The sequence below is a fragment of the Salmo trutta genome, chromosome 31, assembly GCF_901001165.1.
Source record: "Salmo trutta chromosome 31, fSalTru1.1, whole genome shotgun sequence".
Lineage (NCBI taxonomy): Eukaryota > Metazoa > Chordata > Actinopteri > Salmoniformes > Salmonidae > Salmo > Salmo trutta.
In genome coordinates this window covers 15,054,765-15,060,341 of record NC_042987.1, presented here as the reverse complement: position 1 = coordinate 15,060,341, position 5,577 = coordinate 15,054,765, and the positions used below count along the sequence as shown (strand labels likewise).

At 40.7% G+C, this 5,577-nt stretch overlaps 1 pseudogene; it reads left to right on the top strand.

The window, feature by feature from the left end:
• The first annotated feature begins 246 nt into the window (after positions 1-246).
• Positions 247-4,798, top strand: LOC115169178 (retinoid isomerohydrolase-like; annotated as a pseudogene).
• The last annotated feature ends 779 nt before the right edge of the window (positions 4,799-5,577 follow it).

The window sequence follows — 5,577 nt, the reverse complement described above, 5'->3', positions numbered from 1 at the left end:
AGATTGATGTGGGAAAAAAACAAATTAATACATTTGTAAATATGGCTGTAACGTATCAAAATGTGGAAAAAGTAAAGGGGTCTGAATACTTCCGAATGCATGGTGTCTATCATCACTTTTCATGTTTGCCATTAAATTAGATGAGTAACATTTCCTGTAAATTATTATTTTCTAGCCTGTATCTGATCCTTCATATCAATCAGTGTGTATATTTTTACGGTCGCTGCCCTGAACGTCATTTTAATGATGACTCAGGTCAATTTCAAAACTGGTGTGTGGGTTTCTCCGTGCAGGTTTTTCACTTACTTCAAGGGTGTTGCGATGACTGATACTTGCCTGGTGAGCGTTTATGTCATTGGTGTAGATTACTACGCCATCACAGAAACCAATTACATCACTAAAGTCAACACTGACACACTGGAGACACTGAAGATGGTAAAAATTGAGATTCCATCCCCCTGTATTACATTATTCCCAATATATTAGGAACCACAGTGTTTACATATATTCTTTGTTCTAATTCAACTGACTCCAAAAACAGAAGTGTTACCGACTGGTCCACTGATTATAGACAGAAATTGCACTTCTCAATAAGTTATAACACATGAATAATGTATAACATGATTCTGAATAACACATTAATAACACTATGACTTCACTTCCCCTCAGGGGGACTTCGTCAACATCAATGGAGTGACAGCCCACTCGCACGGAACAGTGTTCAACATTGGAGACTGCATGGGAAAAGGAGCGTCACTGACCTACAATGTTGTCAGAACCCCGCCCACACAGAAAGGCTGGGCTTGTATCCCAAGAAATTAAAAAGGGTACGATATTAATTCAGACTTCATGCACATGTTCCACCTCTTAGTCGATGTTTGAGTTAAGCTACAACATGTAAGCAACTTGTCCTTGATATCTTAACATGTTCTGGATAGGAGAACTTGTAACAGTAAGGCAAGCTGAAGGCTTGTGCCCTGATTGCATCTTGTGTTCTTTCCTCAGACCCCATTGAAAAGTCTATGGCTGTGGTGCAATTCCCGAGTGCCAAGAGGTTCAAGCCCTCCTATGTGCACTGGGGGGTCATAATAACATGTCCACCATGTTTATAGTCAAACTTGAGGTCCCCAAAACAGCATAAAGTCTAACATCAACACGCCTCCTGTGGTACAGACTGCAGTGGCAGTTTGTGTAATTGGACTAAGCCATATGTCATATGGTTTCCATATCACCCTTAGTTTTGGCATGTCGTAGAACTACATTGTCTTCGTGGAGACGCCTGTGAAAATCAACCTTCTTAAGTTCCTGAGTGCATGTTATTATGATGTACTGCTTCGAGTCCAATAAAGTTATTGATGTCAGGAAATAAACACTCAATAAACTTTGGTTTAAAAGTGACACATTTATATACAGGAACATACACAGTAACAGCATACTGTACCTAATCTTGGCACTGAGAACCAAATCATGCATGTGTGCTGTCCCCACCTGCATTTCACAGACGTTGTTCCACATCGCCAGAAAGGACATTGGAGGAGGACAAGGAGAGTATGTTGACCATAAGTTCAGAGCTGCTCCTATCAACCTGTTTCATCACATCAACACTTACGAGGAACAAGGCTTCATCGAGGCTGACCTGTGTACGTGGAAAGGGTAATGGAATAGCAAAAAATTTCTCTCATAAGCAATGGCAATGTCAGTACCCTGGCAAATGTAAATGTGTATATAAAAAGTGATGACGTCATGACTGACTAGATAATTTATGGACTGAGGGATTTCAGGGGTGGCATACATTTTAAGAGAGTTGCCTTAACACGAAACCCAAACCGGCAGCGCGCGTGCACCATTGTGCACAAATGTATTTTGTCCCCCCCATACCAAACGTGATCACGACACGCAGGTTAAAATATCAAAACAAACTCTTAACCAATTATATTAATTAGGGGCAGGTCGAAAAGCCTTAAACATTTATGGCAATTTATCTAGCTAGCTTGCACTTGCTAGCTAATTTGTCCTATTTAGCTAGCTTGCTGTTGCTAGCTAATTTGTCCTGGGATATAAACATTGAGTTGTTATTTTACCTGAAATGCACAAGATCCTCTACTCCACCAATTAATCCACACATAAAACGGTCAGCCGAATCGTTTCTAGTCATCTCTCCTCCTTCCAGGCTTTTTCTTCTCTTGACCTTATATTGCAATTGGCAACTTTCATAAATTAGGTGCATTACAGTCACTGACCTCGTTCGTCTTTCAGTCACCCACATGGGTATAACCAATGAGGAGATAGCACGTTTGTAGCTGCTTCTATAAACCAATGAGGAGATGGGAGAGGCAGGACTTGCAGCGCGATCTGCGTCAGAAATAGAACTGACTTCTATTTTAGCCCTTGGCAACGCAGACGCTCGTTGGTGCGCGCGAGTAGTGTGGGTGCAACAATTGAATAACATGTATGTCTAAATTTATTTTGCAACGCTCGCACATGCGATGCGAGCAGTGTAGTCAGTCTGTTAGCAATGCCATTTTTCAGAAGAATTGATTAATGATTCCTAGCCCATGGTCTTTAAACACTGTCAGTTCAAAGGATTATAAAACTCATTCTTTATTTTGTTTCCTGGTAGGTTTGAGTTTGTTTACAACTACCTTTGGCTGGCCAACCTGCGCTCCAACTGGGAGGAGGTGAAGAAGGCAGCCATGATGATGACTCAGCCAGAGGTCAAGAGATACGTCATCCCACTGGACATCCACAGGGTAAATTATTCCCTTCCCTGAATGGAAATCCTGAAATGGAAGCTGAAATCCCCGAAAGGTGAAACAGCGCCACTGGTTGCCCCAAGCATGTTATTGTTTTTGTTCTGGTTTTGAAACGGAGGACATGAGCATCCAGCTTCGTGAAGAAAAACAAATCTTGGGACGTACTATGTTCTATTGCGCTTGCAATGATGTCCGAGGCGGGGAAAAAATGCATTTGTTTGAAGTCACGTCTTTGTTGTTGTAATATCGCAAACACCACGGATTCCAGCTTTAGAAAAAATAAATTTTTCATTTCCATATTTGTGTCCATTTTTTTTTTTACATTCAAGTGCATATGTGCCTACCCTGTATTTCCCCTTCTTTTGGATAGCAACATATACTGATTATATGTTCCAGGAGGAGCAGGGAAAGTACCTGATCTGCAAGCCGTACACCATGGCAACAGCTGGAGCCTGAAGTGCTGTTCTCTGGGCCCCGCCAAGCCTTTGAGTTCCTTCAAATCAACTATTAGAAGCACGGTGGGAAGAACTACACATATGCGTGGTTGAGGCGATCCCTGACAGGGTGAGTCGTCTTGTTTGCCACAAATCTGTCTTCAAAATCTTCTAACTCTGAGCAGTGAATAGCAGGGGCCATAGCATGTTACCTGAGTGACCATGAGTTTCTGTCTATATGTGGTTGTACATCATCAAGCTGAATGTGAAGACCAAAACATGTATGTTAGACCTTGATGAGTCTCTGTCCACTTGCGGCTGTAGATTATCAAGTTGAACGTGAAGACCTAGGTGTGGCAGGAGCCGGACTGCTACCCATCAGAGCCCGTTTATGCAAACCCCCAGTGGCGTGGATGAGGATGATGGTATGTACTGTACTGTACTGTTACTGTAGTATACGGTAACAGTTACAGGTATGGTGCAGGGAAAACACATACCCAGTATCTTGTTTGTGTTAGTGTTAGGAAGAGAGTTTAAGAGACTTTAGCTATTTATCCAGGGCATTTTCGATTTAGTAGAAAAATGTTCTCAGCAAAATTGATCAAAAGTGGGGTTACTGTAAAATTTGGTGGGCACTGTATTTTCAAACCTGGACTCAGGGGTAGACGTAACATAGTAAATGTAAATCTGTCTACCTCCATTTAGTATGATATGTTGTGTATTAATTTGTGGATGTCCATCATCCATTTCGTGTAATATGGCATGAATTACAATTCGTATGATTTGTTACTAATTTCAATTTGTCGTGGCTAACGTTAGCTAGGTGGCTAACGTTACCTAGGCTAGGGGTTTGGGGCTAAGGTTTAGGTTAAAGGGTTAAATAACCTTCTGTCTTATGTAACCATACCAAACATAACATATCATACTCATTTGAGATTCCCCGATATAAAATGTAATATGTTACGTCTAGTCTATGAGTCCAGGCTGTTTTCTAACAACCAGTGTGGTTTTCCAATGACCCACAGGTGTCCTGTTGACCATTGTGGTGGCCCCCGGGGCCCAGAGGCCAGGGTACATGCTGATCCTCAACGCCAAGGACATGTCCGAGATCGCCAGGGCAGAGGTGGAGTGCTCTATGCATGTCACCTTCCACAGAATGTACAAGCCATAACCTGGCAACAATACTCAGGGCACAAAGACTAGTAGTCAACATTCCAAGCTATTAAAACTAACTAAGCATCAACTGTCACTCAACAATAGAACAAACAAATAAACAATGACAAACTATAGGTTACAAATAACTTGCAAAAAAAGCCACGTACCTGGTCATCTTACATCATGATTTGAAGTCATTTAACTTTGTGAAACCTATGATTTAGTATGGTTGAGCGTTCATTTTGGTGAAAATGGAACCTGCAGGTATCAGAGTATCAGTAGGCTTCTTACAATTATTTCTCAGGGAGCCCACAGACCGCGTACAAGATCAGCGGCACCACAATCACAACAATCTGAATACAATTATTGTGCCAGTGCTGGAAATCAATGACTTTGTTCACAATGCATTGTCTTTTGGGTACTTCAAGGTTGCAATAATAAAAAATAGAATCAAAACACTGGCCTTTCTATTGTATGCTAGTTATTTTGGGAAAGTTGCATGGTGTAACTAATAATTTGACTATTTTATATTGTATAAGAACACCTCATCCCCTATAGATGCACATGTAGTGCAGGTACATATATGAAAGCGCTAGTCCCAAAAGGCAACAATAAAGTCCCTCTGCTCCATGTCAATGCTCCTTCATGAAAATAAGATTTGAATACATTCTGAGACCTTGCACCCAAAAACCTTTCTAATGCTGATTGGAACTACTAGTGAAAGAGCAACAAAGACGAGCTGTTGCCATAGAAAATCTGATTAGTTGTATTGTAAAAGTGTCTGCTTAATGGCATATATTATTATGATTGTATTAAGTTTCAAAGAAAAGTACAAACATGTTAGCATGTTGCAACTAGAGTAATTCTTTTGACAGAGCCCATGTTTTGTTTAACGTTGCCTAATGTAATCTTGCCTACGTATCATGACATTAGCCCCGCTAGCCTAAGCTTTTCAGGTGATTGCATTCATACCCATCAGATCAGCTCTGAAAAACATGTTATGTGAAAAGATCTTATGTGATTGGTCAAAAGACCAATTAGCGTTAAAAAAAATCTGAATTGGGCTGCCTGTGGCAAGAGACTTTCAAACACCATGGCCACGATAATAACAGCTAAAAAAAAAAAAAAAAGGAGAAAGATATACTGTATTTACTGTGTTGATAGAACTAGCTTTAAAGAGGAAATGTAACATTGTAGTACCATCTGGTGTAACAAAAAGATACTACAGTCTCAGA